This window comes from Ostrea edulis, chromosome 3 (assembly GCF_947568905.1).
Source record: "Ostrea edulis chromosome 3, xbOstEdul1.1, whole genome shotgun sequence".
Lineage (NCBI taxonomy): Eukaryota > Metazoa > Mollusca > Bivalvia > Ostreida > Ostreidae > Ostrea > Ostrea edulis.
The window spans coordinates 67,748,900-67,764,269 of NC_079166.1; the positions used below are offsets into that span (position 1 = coordinate 67,748,900).

General features: G+C 35.1%; 1 pseudogene; it reads left to right on the top strand.

Moving 5' to 3' along the window:
* Positions 1 to 12,699: 12,699 nt before the first annotated feature.
* Positions 12,700 to 14,510, top strand: LOC125676166 (uncharacterized; annotated as a pseudogene).
* Positions 14,511 to 15,370: the final 860 nt, after the last annotated feature.

Consider the following 15,370-nt stretch of genomic DNA (forward strand, 5'->3'; position numbering starts at 1 on the left):
GGGATTATTGTGTTTGCTTAGAATAACAATTTCAAAATAATAAATTGTCTAAGTCCTATTGAAGGAACTATTTTCCTCAGAAGCATAGCAACATTTACGTTTAAAGATGGTGAACAGTTGAGGATATCACGTATTCCCAGTAATATTGCAATAATCGTACGTGTAGTTAAAAGATGTCAGTGAAAATTCAAAATCATTGATATAGTTAATTGACAGATAGAGCAAGTATAACTCATGGGTAACAATAGAAATTAGAAAATCGGTACATGTAGTGAATGAAATGTCAATTTGGTTTTCCTTTGCTAAATACATAATGTAGATAGATTAAATGATCTTATTACCTTAAAGGACACATCTCATGTTTTCAAAGTATACAATATTACATGCATTTTGTCTTCTTTATGCTTATAGTAATTAATTCTAATAGTTCGTTCGCCGAAATTTTGCGATAATTAACCACAATACAGACTTAAATCTAAGCCCCGATTTCAAAAATTCAAGTTAATTAGGTAGGTAGTCACGTGGTACAGTGACGTCACATGCGCCCTTCGGATTGTGAAAGTACTGCGAGATATTATTAAAAACTCAACTTTTAGAGGCCTAATTAATTTACCATGGGCAACATTTAAATCGATGTTGATAAATTGTCCGAGTTTTATATGTGTTCGCCACCAGTGCACACATATAACGATGTAGATACCCAAATATAGTGAGTAAAGCGTGTATGAAATCGGCAAAATTGTGAGTAAATAATGTTCACATGGGTCGCTGTCTACAAACTGTTTGGGGATGTTATTCCTTTATACATCTGTAATTTGCGCTGTTTTTCTAAAATAAACAGTTCAATCATTATTTATTTTTGGATTAGACAAATTATGATACGTTAAATTGTTGACAACTAGGCCCTATGCCAAGCTATCGTCACGCGTGCATTTCGGAAAGAAAGAAAAAGACAACACACACAAATCAATAAAAATATTCAAATTTAAAGTGGTAATCACATTATTTTATTTTGATAAAGCAATCTTATTACTATTTTTGAATTGTGATCTGCACGTCTTTAAGAAGTACGAAGTGGGAGCACGGCGTTATAGCCTACTGACGCACTCAAGATGCTACGAGTTCAATAAAGAAATAATTTTATAATTCAATTTAAAGTTAGGAAATACAATATTCTATTATTTGTATAATTAAAAGTTCAATTATTTTGTATCTTTATTTTTTGTTGTTGTAAATCTACCAGTTGGTAGAAGTTACATTGTACAGTGTTGTATCGTCGATATATGTTGTTACAAGGTGCAGGTCAGTTGATCCGAGTGTGTATTGAATTTGAAGAGCAAAACAGAATGTATGCTATAGACCTACCAGTGCTTATAGCTTCGATATATCCATTTTCTCGCAGTTTATCAGGATCTCTGTCCAAGCGATGTTTGAAAAAGTGACTGGGTGTGTTTTTTAAGGTAAAGTTCTTGCTCCAACAAAAAAATTATCCACGTCTTTTTTCTCGTACCTTCCTTCGAAAAATTGAAAAATATTCAGTCTAAATCCTTTCTACCGACAACTAGTACACCCGAACACGGCACAAAACATCTTAATGCATTATTATTTACAAGCCGTTAACGTGACAATTGGTTTTTTGTCGATTAAATCTAATCTGTTTATGAAATGACTAATATATGTTTTTTCAAACCCGAGGGCGCATATGACGTCACACAAAATGGCGCGTAAACTAGCGAAAGAAAATATGCATATCGCAAAATTTGAATTTCATCGCTTTCAAACTTGAAAACTACGCAAAATATTTCATTTAAAACACATTTAAAGTAGTATGATTAATAATGGTATAATGGTTTTGTTATTCCAACAAAATAACAACCATTGATCGAGTATTTATATTTTAACGCACGCCTGACCTTCTGATAAAAGTTTGATGTCGTCATCTTTTTGAAATAAACATGTGTAACAACGATCAGTGAAAATAATATTTTAATGCAGCGTTATTAGAATGGTCAACAGTTTACAATGAAAAGTAGAAGTGTTTGTGTACTAGTATTCGGATTTTATTCACGTGGTTTCTTTGGATCCTAGGGCGAGAGGAAATCCTGAGGCACTTTAGTAAGTAAAGCTGTCGAGATTTATTACATTCAATATGGCTCCAAAGAAAAGAGACTGTGCTTGTGAATGTTTGGTACCGCAGCATGTCGAGGTACTTTTGATTAGGCTTGTCCAGTAGGAGGTTGATTCCTTGTTGATGATAATAGTGTGGACATTTCTTTGTTTTCTTATCGTAATTTTTGAGTAGTTATTGATCGAGTTACATTTTTATGGCCGGTAACTTGCATTATATGTCAGTGGGGGCAATATCACGTTAGTTTTGCTATAAAAGAAATTCTAAATAAAAACTGAGTAACAAGTTATACGCTTTATTTCATGCACCGATATCCATAAACACAGAAAATATGTCATCCAATCGGGGTAGGTGTCAAAAGTAGTTCGGACCGGAAGTGCTTTATCACACGGACGTGTGATAAAGCTAATGATTTATCTCTCTTGCAATATACACCACATGTATGAGATAAAATTCTTTCTACGAATTACCGATTGTTAAGCCGTTCTTGGCACACTGGTTTTGACTGCGGATAACTCCGTTTACCTGATCAGGATATGGGCTCACGGCGGGTGTGACCGGTCAACAGGGGATGTTTACTCCTCCTAGGCACCTGATCCCACCTCTGGTGTGTCCAGGGGTCCGTGTTTGCCCAACTATCTATTTTGTATTGCTTGTAGGAGTTATGAGATTGATCACTGTTCGTTATCTTCACCTTGCATTGACAAAATATTTCATCAAGCCCCTTCCATGTGTTCAGATTCATATTATATCATAAAGAGGAAATATTATTATTTCTTTGGATAAAAAGAATCAAAACTTTATGTTATCAGATTTTTTAAAAATACCATCCCATCAATTAGCCCTTGTGCATGCATTGCACACGTTTCTTGTGTACAGTGCGCATAATAACGACAGTGGTAATAAAAATAAAAAAAAACAACCCAAAACAACTACCCTCTTCCAATTCCCATATCCTTTTAGATCACAATTCAACATTGTTCTGTTTTGATATAACCTTCAAGTATATATTTTATCAACACCATTATGCTCCAAATCATAATCAAGAGTCTACAGTGATAAGATATTTGAAAATATTTCCAATAATTTTTCCAGACATTGGAAATCTACATTTTTCTTTTATATCCAAATCTAAATAACCATTTTCACTTTCCTTGGTATTTTCTGATACTCAGGAGACCAAAGAGAAATTCCTCCTTTTTTGCATGCTATAGACCCAAACTTACTCTGTCGTTTGTACACATGAAACTAGCGTATTTTTTACTATCATCGGTACTCTCTTACATTTTTGTACAGCTAATGGTATTCAGAAACCTCCTCTCGGGGTTTGTCGTTCTAAAAATAGTGGATCGCGCTAGAAATATATCAACATCACACCTGTTCGTTGTAAGTGGTGGTAAAATAAACTGCCATCTGTACTTTCATTTTAGTTTTAAGTTTACTGAGGATACTTTCACCCCACTGCGTTATATTACAGAAATTTATGATTAATATCCTTTGATGATTTAAATTAGCTCCGCCCTCATGTGACTTATCAATATTTCCAATTAATATGGTTTGATTTAATCAATATCCACAGAAAATGCAATTGTTGCCATTTTTCTAACGATGTCAGATAAAAATAAACAGAAATTATAAGTCAGCATCAGAAACTCGTACATATGTAAATATTCACAATCCTCATTTAAACTGATGAATTGATCTTTAGGGTGAATACACTAATAAACGAATGGCTGATAATAATATGATACATTGCTACATGTTTGTCCATGTTTGTAAACTGGTTAGGAACAGGTGGTCACGGTAAATTTGTAGGTGACAGTTTACATAACACATTAATCCTAACAGAGGAAAGGTTGGTGATCTGGCAGTAAATCCTTGCTATATACATTTGTATGAAATAATTTGGATGTTGTTTCTTAATGGTTTTCAGCCAATGTGGAATATTTCAATCGTACATCAGCTTAGATGTTAAACAGATATACGGTGTTTACTTTTCCACTGAAAATGAACAAAATTTCACGAATCTCTAATCCGATCTTTATAACAATGTGTTCTAAAACGTTGTTGTTCATTTAGACAATACCACTACTATACTATACAGAAATGTGCGCTTCAAAAAAAAAAAAAAAATGCAAAAAACGTTCTAAAATGACTTTTTAATTAAAGGTATAATAAGATATACGAGAACAAAAATCGTCAGTCACGGAAAAGGGTGTTCAGAGTTTACGAGAGTTTATCACTCAGTTTAGCTAATACACATAAACTGTTCTGGGGAGCTCTATTGCGAAGGTGAAGATTATAGGTTTCAGAAGAACAATTCACCAGGCAAACACTGTGGTGTGAGAGTCTAATGTCAGATTATCTGGGTGAAGTCTCAATCTCGAGACAGGCCTCTATGGAGATACTGACTCTGGGGTGAATCTTCCTGTAATAGATCGATCATAATAGAGGGGAAGACTGGTTCTATTTACTCTTTCTAACAGATTACATATATATTCACCTGTTATACATGGTACTTGCATGTACAAAAGGGTGATATAAAAGCCCAGACGCATGAACTGTGAATTTAGGCTGATCGCATGCGATTCTCTAAATAACTTTCCCTCGCCAGCGAAATCGCAATTGTTTATCTAGTCATATAATAAACGCATAACTAATTTAATGGCTTTGTCCTGTGCGTTACTATTTCAGGTATAATTCCTTACTTGACATGTTTTTCTCTGTTTTGCAAAATGAGAAAGACTTGACAAGAAGACATGAAGCTCATGGGCACATTGAACATGACATAAAAGCATGATGCATATGTACATCTTTGGTATTTTCTTTGTTTAACATCTGAAACTGAACGAGAAAAAAAAATTACGACTCACAGTCAATATTCAATCGAGGAGGTACAAATGATGTAATTCAAACGGCATCGTTGGTATTGAACTTCCCGATACTAAAGGTGATGTGCTGTATGTCCATAGAATACACCTCCCTAAAGATAGTAATATCGACTCATACATTTAAGAACTCAATTATATCGAAAGTCTATATAGCCACTCTATATCTTATGGAAATGTTATTACATTGTATTGCTGGGGATCTTAACAGTAGTATTTTGAGTCACCTCAATTCAAATGCTGCAAAATCAAAATTATTGCTAGAATTTGTAAACATGTGTGGATTTTGTATGCTTGGTAGAGATTTCGAAACAACAAAGGGTCTATTTTATTGTTCCCAGAAGAACAATGCTTGATTATATTTTGTTTAACAAATTTATGCTGAACTCATTAGTACATATCATATTTTTCAAAAAGGTGACGTCTGAAACACCTCAGATCACTTACCCATTCTGGCCACTTTTATCTTTAAATGTTCCCGTCATTGTCTTCAAACCCCAAAATTAAAACTACCAGCATGGCACAGAGAAACCTCGGACGTTACAGATAGCTACAAATCAACCATGTCAACCGACCTCAACAATTTACTGAACTATGAAATTCACTCAGTTGCCGATATGAATAACTTCTATCAAGAACTATGCAACATAATTTCGAACGCTTCACACAAATGTATCCCTCACACGGGATATAATCCGCATATTCGTCCAGACTGGACTATAGAAGGAATTTTATACCTCCAACGCATCTGGATACGCCAAGGAAGGCGATGTGGCATGACATTTGACTCGTATCGAAATTATAAACGTGCTAGAATGCATTATAGAAACGCACTTACTATTCAATACTAAAACTACATGCGTACTGTTTATCAAGATTAAGATGAAGCCGCAGAATGCGATATACGCATATTTTGGAAACTTGTAAAAAGACAGAAAGTTAAAACCACGCTTGCGTATCATGACATTATTTCAGCTGACGCTGTATCTTATCGTGATTCGTCGGGTGTCGCACACGCTTTTTCGACATATTTTCAAAACATTTACATTCCGTCCGAAGACTTATCGTTCGAGGAAAACTTTCACCATCAAATAGAAACCAGATACATCAACATTAAAACCAAATGTCAACAATCACGTGATTACTTCGCCGGAGGCCCATTTACAAATCGCGATATCTCAGAAGTAGTTTGCAAACTTAAACGCCGTAAAGTTCCTTGACCGGATCTCATCACTTATGAACACATAGTTTTCGGTGGAAATTATATGATATTTTGCCTCATCAAACTCTTCAATTCTATTATATAGCTTGGGAAAATTCCAAAAGTCTGGAAACATGGGTTTATTATACCAATACTCAAGCGTGGCGACAAACCGAAAACGGCATGTAATTGCTACTGATCAGTTGCTCTGCTGTCATGCTTTCTGATCTTTTTTTTTTTAAAATGTTGTTAATTGAAGGATAACTAATTTCGTTATCAGTCGTGGTAACTTTCCCTGCAAACAACAGGGATGTTTTCTAAAACAACTCGGATGTTTAACCTCTTCTTTTAGTATGCAGGAAACCATTTTGCACAATATTGAAAAAGGCAACAATGTCTATGTTAGATTCTTAGATTGTTCAATAGCTTTCGACACAGTCTTTTACTAAAATTATATGAAATGGGTATGTCAGACAATCTTTGGTCAATTATTGACGATTGTCATACAGATGCAATCTGTGCAATCGTTGTCGATCAAAACCAGTCCAGTTTAATTAAGATTAGATCCTTTGATCCGCTCACGTATATCGCTACACAATTGTATAACCTCATACGGAGGTCAAATCTAGTAAAGTTGTAATTATGCATATTCATCGATATGTTCATCCAATCAGAGAACTCTTAATATTTGCATTACATAAACGAAAAGTTCGGGAAAACAACAAATGTGGCGACCGAATATTGTCGCACGTAAAAAAAAAATTGAAAGATTGCAAGAGAGGCAGAAAGATGTGTTAATAGCTGTGCTTAATAATTGAGTCTTTATGGTAGTTTTTCCTACCCTCCACGCGCTGCAGTAAATTAATCACCTGTCGAATTACAACCTTTTCCGCATTAAGTTTTAAATTAATTTGATATAACTTCTTGACTTGGGAGTTCCTTTCGCTGTCGGTCTCGCTTACAACAAATGAAAATCCACAGAAACATCAAATACTTGTTAAAATGTACACTCTTTGAGATGACCTCGGTATCTCTGGCACATTGTTATTACCAGAACACTTCAGCAGCTATTAGTAAGATTTCAGTGTTCCGTATGACCCGAGTTTACACCGTCGATTTAATACGCTCATTGGTTACATTAAAAGGTCACTAGATTTGACCTCCGTATGCAGTTTCGTTAGATCCTTGTATAGCAATTACGACAAGGTGTAGTTTTGTCATCTTTGTTATATCTTGTATATATATCAATGAACTTATCGTTAACCTTGAAAAGTCTTGCATAAATACTGGCATATATAGTATAACCAGCAACTCTCCATCATTAGCAGACGGTATCGCATGTATCGGGATCGCACCTGTTGTCTTGCAACAAATGCTTGATATTTCATATCACAAGTTGATGGTGCAGGGGTTCCAACAGCCTCGTTTTAAGTCAGCATTTCGCAAATTCTATGGTCGTTATAACGATCTAGATTGTCAATACAACCTATTATTGGGTCAAATGCTTTCTGGCGTGTTTCATGCCGATTATTAGGCCGTTCTTGGCACACTGATTTTGACAACGGGTAACTCCTTTTGCCTGGTCACGATATAGGGCTCACTGCGGGTGTGACCGTTCAACAGGGGATGCTTACTCCTCCTAGGTACCTGATCCCACCTCTGGTATATCCAGGGGTCCGTGTTTGCCCAAATCTCTATTTTGTATTGCTTATAGGAGTTATGAGATTGATCACTGTTCGTTATCTTCAACTTTCATGATAAAGCGCAATCCATTGGCAAACATTTGTCAACATAGTATTTATTCAGAAATTTAAAGCCAAGAAGACTAAAATCCTCAGAACTAATGACATACATTTTTTGCAGTTTTTCCCTTGCTGTGGAAGTAAGTGGCGCATTTACTGATGGGGTCCTAGCTCAGAATAGATTCCATAGCAAAGCAAAGGAATAAATAAACATTTCACACGTTTAAAGTATTGTAGCATGCCCTCGTCATGTTGTTGTGTGGCTGGGTGCCCAAATATCGGAGGAGATCGTTTTCCAAAAGACGATGCCCTTCGGAAGCACAGGATTATTGCTATTTAGCGTGATCAGAAGCCTGGAAAGTTGTGGCAACCTTCACCTTCCAGTGCTGTGTGTTTTCAACATTTCGAAAGTATCGACTATATCAAGGAAACAACTCACGGTAACATCGCATTGGTTTTAAAGTCTGTTTCTTTAATATTAACACTGGTTTTTTATTTGTTATTTCGTTAATTTGCAAATTATATAATATACACCGAACGATACTATAGTATATTGTAGTACCAGGGACATGTAATAATGTATCCGTCTCTGTCAATTAAATCATATCAATGCATTACTGAAGTAGTTAAATAATCTATAACATTACTATGATACCATATTCTACACTTGTTTAGTCATAGATGTCCAAGGTACGAGTCTACTACAAGATGGGGCAAACTTTGCAACACCCTTCAACAGCTCAGAGGGAAACCAGGGAGTTAATTAATTAATTCTATTTACATTTAATATGAGATGATGTTCAACTACTGTTAAGTATCAATGTGCGAAACTTGCTTTCGAAGAGTCTACCACAATTTCAAATTTTATAGGCCTAACTGATTATTATAGACTAACATAGAAGTAACGAATTGTAATTCTATTCATTATTATGTTCCCCCAAAAAGTTTGGGAACATATTGTTTTTACTCTGTTTCTTATTATTATTAAGGTCTTCCGTTCCAGACGGAAGACCTTATAGTGATTCTACTGTTTATTAGGGTCTTCCGTCTTCAGCTGAAGACTCTTCTATTATTCTATTGTTTCTTTTTCACTTTTCTTATTATTATTCTTTTTTTCCCTTACCGATTTTGTGCAGAGGATTTCTCAGAGATGGTTCGATCGATTTGCTTCAAATTTTCAGGGTTGATGCGTGGCCATTTGAAGTTTGTACCGCCGTTTCAATTTTTGAAACATCACTTCGTGTTGGAAGTTATCCACCTTTTATCGTTGTACAGTTTATTGAGATATTTCGTGCCATATCAAGAAATGAACCCGTGGGCCTCATGGCTCGCCTGAACCATTGGATTTCTGTTACAAGGATTAACTTTTTTCTCACCAAACTTTTAATAAGACATATCGAACAAAAGTTAAGTTTTGCAAGATCTTTCGAAAAACATCATGAAAAAGGCGAATGGGCCTCATGGCTCGCCTGAACAGTCTGTTTAATGTCACAATCAATAACTTTTTTCTCGAGAAACGTTTAATAAGACATATAGAACAAAAGTTGTTCAGTTTTGCAAGATCTTTCTAACAAAATCATGAAAAAGGCTCACGGGCCTTATGACTCACCTTAACAGTCTGATTAATGTCACAATCAATAACTTTTTTCTGAAGAAAATTTTGATAAAACATGTAGAACAAAATTTGTTCAGTTTTGCGAGATATGTCTAATGATATAAAAAAAAAAATAGGCTTTCGGGTGACATGACTCGCCTGATCAGTCGAATTTGTATCGCAGTAAATAAAATTACTAACTTTTTTCTTGAGAAACTTTTGACAAGGCATATTGAACAAAACAAGTTGTTTAGTTTCCCAAGCTTTAACTAACCATATCAAGAAATAGGCCTGCTGGTCTCATGGCTCACCTGAACTGTCGAATTTTTTATCACAATCAAAAACATTTTTGTCCAAAAACTTTTGATAAGACATATAGAACAAAAGTTGTTCAGTGTTGCAAGATATTTCGATTAATATCAATAAATAGGCCTACGGACCCCATGGTTCGCCCAAAGAGTCGGATTATTGTCGCAATCAATAACGTTTTGTCAAAAAACGTTTGATAAGACATACACAACAAAAGTTGTTCAGTTTTGCAAGATCTTCTGAAGAATATCAAGAAAAAGGTGATTGAGCCTCTTGGCTTGCCTGAACAATCTGATTAGCGTAACAATCAATAATTTTCTCTAGAAACTCTTGATAAGACGTGTAGAACAAGAGTGTTCAATTTTGCAAGATCTTTTTAAAAAAATATCAAGAAAAAGGCCCAGGCTCGCCTCAACAGTCTGCTAAATGTCACATTCAATAACTTCTTTCTCGAAAATTTTTTGATAAGACACGTAAAACAAAAGTTGTTCAGTTTTGCATGTGTAGCCGTTTCTCTCTAATTGAATTATTCTAGTCAAGATCGTTTCTCATCAGGAATCGGACGGAAGACATACCCGTTGCTCGCAACGAGATCGTGTCTAGTTATTATTATTATTCCCCCTTGATTTCTCAGAAATGGATGGATGGATTTTCTTGAAATTTTCAGAGATGATAGAAAATGAAAATAGCCCGTGTTTGTTTTTCATTTTTTCAAACTTTACTTCCGGTCGTCAGATATGTCCAATTTCCGTTTTTTTAAAAAGAGATCTTGTCCGCGGGAGATCTCGGAAACGGTTAAAGATTTAGGCACCAAAGTTTCAAGATTGATAGATCATGACAAGTAGGTTTGTCGAATATGGTTAACTCCGTCAACCGTCACTTCCTGACCTCACCGGAAGTGATCGAAGAAATTGAAAATTTCGGATTTTTAATTTTTGACGCAAACTGAACATTAGTTTATTGTTTCATTCTTGTAGTTTTGAAATATGTTGATCCTACCAGAATCAAAAAGGGCAACTTCCGGTTTTAAGAGAAAAACTGGAAAAATTGAGTTTTTGACTTTGCCTTAAATCTCGCTTGTATATAGAGTATTACAAATGATTTTCTTGTATGTTATTGACATTGAAAATGTCTAGAGTAACGTAAAATATTTTGGTGAAATCTACTTTCGGTCGCGAGATTTGCAGTCTTTAAAAGGAGAATTTGTTCAAGCTAATACACTGCAAATGTGAACAACTGAAGTCTCTAGTTTTCAAGACTTATAGTCAGTCATCAGTGTGTTTGTATCATGTGAGAATGGTACGTAGCTGTCACTTCCGGACGTGACAGAAGATATAAAAAGACAGAAGATATAAAAAATGTAATTTTTTGAAGTTTTTTTTGTTGTTTTGACAGATATTGAGGCTAATATGGATGATGATTAGGTCTTGTTCATGTATAATATGTCCACCGGAAGTTGTCTCAAACATGGGCATTTTTGTCGAAAGTTAGAAGTATGATTAGTTGAGAATTATTAATGTGTAGAATGAAATATTTATTCGATTGTAGCTCTTCCGGTCATGACCGGAAGTGAATAAAGACAACAGGAAAGTAATTCGGAAAATAAGACTTCACTTTTTAAATAGTTTCCCCTTTTTTTGTCGACATGATTTCTCAGAGATGGCTGGATATTTTCTTTTCAGTCGTTAATTATGTCCGACTATGTTCCAATGCATTTCACAAAACTGGAACTGAATTTGACTAAAGTAATCTGAACTGCAGTTTATTTCCAACATAGCTGCAGGACTGTATCTCTCTGAAAAAATATTTTGACATAACAAAGAGCTACAGTTCCACCCCCTATAAAAACCTTCGATTTACGGCGCAAGTTTTTCTGCGCACGCTTCAAGCATTATAGCTCGAATTATCTAGAGACTTACGCTCTGAGCACAATTTTTTTTATCGATTCTGTATACTTTTTTCTACAATTCAGATCACTTTATTTACCTGTGCACGGCTTTAGATCGTCCTCCGCGTCTTCGGAATGTCAATGTTTTGAAATTGTTGCCTTCTGACGCCCCTCTTGACCTACTGACATTCTCTCGTTGAATAGTCACGTGGTACAAGGAAAACAACCTGACCGACATTCCACGTGTTTACTTCACAACAAACCGTGCTCTACACCAGTTTCGATCTCTGTTGTAGCAAATAAACGATGACAACATATTATCTGTGTTTATCTTGTTTTTTCAGGTATTAACCAATTACTAGATTGAATAATTACACATACTTTCTCTCATTTTTTCCCATCTTATCCTTCTTCCAAAACACGTACCCTAGAAAGACGTGTAGGAAAAAATTGTGTATGATGTTTTACTCAACTGTTTACATAATCTAATAATAAGGCGGCATCCATCCGACAAATTTTTGATGAAAGAATCAAGCACCACTTTCATTTTGAATTTGATTTAAAGGAGGAACAAATATCTGTCATTGAGAATGTGCTACAGAAGAAGCACACTGTGGGTGTTTTCCCCACGGGGTTTGGAAAAAGTATATGCTTTGTATTACCTCCATTAATACTAGATGTACAGGATTCTTCTGTCAGACATATTTGTATTGTGATTCCTCCTTTGAAAAGTCTAATGCTAGATCAATGTAAACATGCTTCTAAACATGGTATAGCTGCAGCTGTTATGAAGGGCAGGGATGAAATGTCTCCTGATGTGATTGAAGGTAATGTCCAAAGAAATGTATAGACTCTGCAGTTTGCAATTTTCAAACTAATGCATGCACAAATTAAAACACACATAATATCATATATAGGAAAAATCGCAGGAGACTATTCCATTCTGTATATGTCACCAGAGATCCTGCTGAATTTTGATTCATGGGGTGATATAATATTGAACTCAGGTGTATATAAGGAGAGATTTGCTTTGATTGCTATAGATGAGGCACACATATTGGCATCATGGTAAGATTTATTTTAATATGGAAAGGTTAAAGAAATTGAATTTTATTTTGAATAAGTACTAGCTGATTTAAAGTTTTGTCATGATGTGAATGGATGTAATGTTTACAGGGGTGATACTTTTCGACCGACCTTTTCTAGACTTGGAGAGCTGCGCCCCCACTTTCCAACTACACCATTTTTACTGCTGACAGAAACTTGCACACCAAAAATTCTAAAGCATATTATTGGAAAAATACATCTTCCTAATATGAAAATGTTAACAGCATCTCCAGACAGGTAATAGGTCAGATAAAGTTGCTGTTTAGAATTATTATTTACGTTTGCTCTACAATTAAGATTAATCTTACTGATAAATACTTGAAAGAATTTTTAGGTTGTAGTTGTTTTGAAGCATAACAGTATAACATTTTAAGATAATTACAGATATAATATGTGTGTGTGTTCTGGTTGTTCGCAACTATACAACTCTGTAATAATAACATGTTAACAATATGTGACTGTTGACGATATGTATATTCTACTGAACACCTTTTTCTATCTACAGCACATGTTTGCCAATCTTTCCACCCATAGTTTGATCTTTAGAAATATTTTAGAATGCATATGGAATTTTCTCTCTCTCAGAACCACTGTTTTACTTAAAACATCTAACATTGTGATTTAATTGATAGGCCAGGTATTTACCTTGAATACAAGAGAGGAAAATACATGTTTGAAGAACTCCATTGGCTGTTTGATGAACTTAAACAGAAAGGAATAGCTGCCAGGAAAACACTGCTTTATGTCAGGTAATAGATTCATAGCAATATGTGCATTATTTTCATAACACTGCATCAGTCCAGCCCAGTATATGAAAAAAATGTCATCACAAAAAAGGTGTTACTTAAGTTATTTTGCAAGTTGAACATTATGTAACTACAATTTCAATATTTGAAAATAAAAGTAAATAATTAAATATGACTTTGATCAGGGATCCAGCTATTGTCCTATCATTTTCTTTCTTATCATTTCATCTACCTCTATATATTTCTTCACTGTCTCACTTTTACTCTTCACAGATTTCGAATTAAACAAAATCATATTCAATGCCTACTTTGTAAATTGTAATGAATCATCACACGTATATTCAATGCAAGAGCTTGGGTCGAGGTGGTCAGCTGTATAGAGATATTTGGGGTACCTTAGAGAACATGCATACTTAAACCACATTCAGCTTCACCACAACAGCCATGTTGCTTTGTACCATGCAGGAATGGCCAACAAAGACTTAGACTACATTCATCAAGAAATTTCAAAGTCAGGTAGTGTTATTCGACTGGTCATATGTACTATAGCCTTTGGAATGGATATCAATATCTCTGATATCACTGGGGAGCCTGTGACTCCATAATGGCTTATTGGCAGGAGGTTGGAAGAGCAAGGCGAGATGGACATAGTGCAAAGGCACTAAACTTTTTAACCCCTGGGTCCATACTTCAAGAATCTGGCAACATGAAGGAATTGTGTAGATCTCTGGACAAATCCGAGGTGACTTGTTTTAGGAAATCTATCCTCCATCATTTCATTGGATACAGTTCAGCACAGTCTGTACCTGTTGCAAGTGATTGTCAACTGAAATGTGATGAGTGTGAATGTCCAAGATGCCAATGTTGTCACATTTGTCGTAGCTGCTGTCCTTGTTCAAGAACATAAGATTTGTACATGTACGTACAATGTATATATTTAATTAACCCCACCTGCATATTGACTGTGTTTGATCTCAAAATCATATTTTTTTGAATATGTATTCTTCATTTTCCATACCTTTTCCATATTTTTGCAGCCTCGCTTTTAATTTTTCTGGATTGTTCACCCCTACTTTGTGCTCAACATTTTCAAATCCTGTGGGATGTCTTTCACGATCATCTTCAAACAAATTCTCGCCACTGTACTCATCAATAAATTTCTTAATTTTAGGTCTAGAGGAACCATCTGTTGTCATTGCCTTGGGGATATAATCCTGAATTATATCAGATTGGAAAATGTCTTCAATAGACTTGCCAACACTCCCTACTAGATGGCTGCATCTTGACACCTGTGCATCTATGTATTGCCCATGGCAATTCTTCAGGTTTGCTGTAATGTACATTAAAACCCAAATACTTTAGAATTTATAATGTTAGTTCATGAAGTAATTGGCTATTATTGTGTTAATGTACATGTGCACCTACATTTGAATTCATTATTCAGGAAGAATTCATTCACAAGATCCAGGGCTATGTTGTGTCAAGGTTTTCCAGTCAGATTGGCAGTGCTATTCCAGATGACTTCATTTCTTAATCTGGGAGGTAAACACCCACTGACACCTGTGAAACAAATATTGCCACACACACACACACACACACACACACACACACACACACACACACACACACACACACATATATATATATATATATATATATATAATCTTTTGTAGCAGTATATATCAATCATTACTTTACATGCCACCACTTGCCATGTCATATTATAACTGAAAATACTGGGTTCGAATCTCAATCACATTGCTGTGA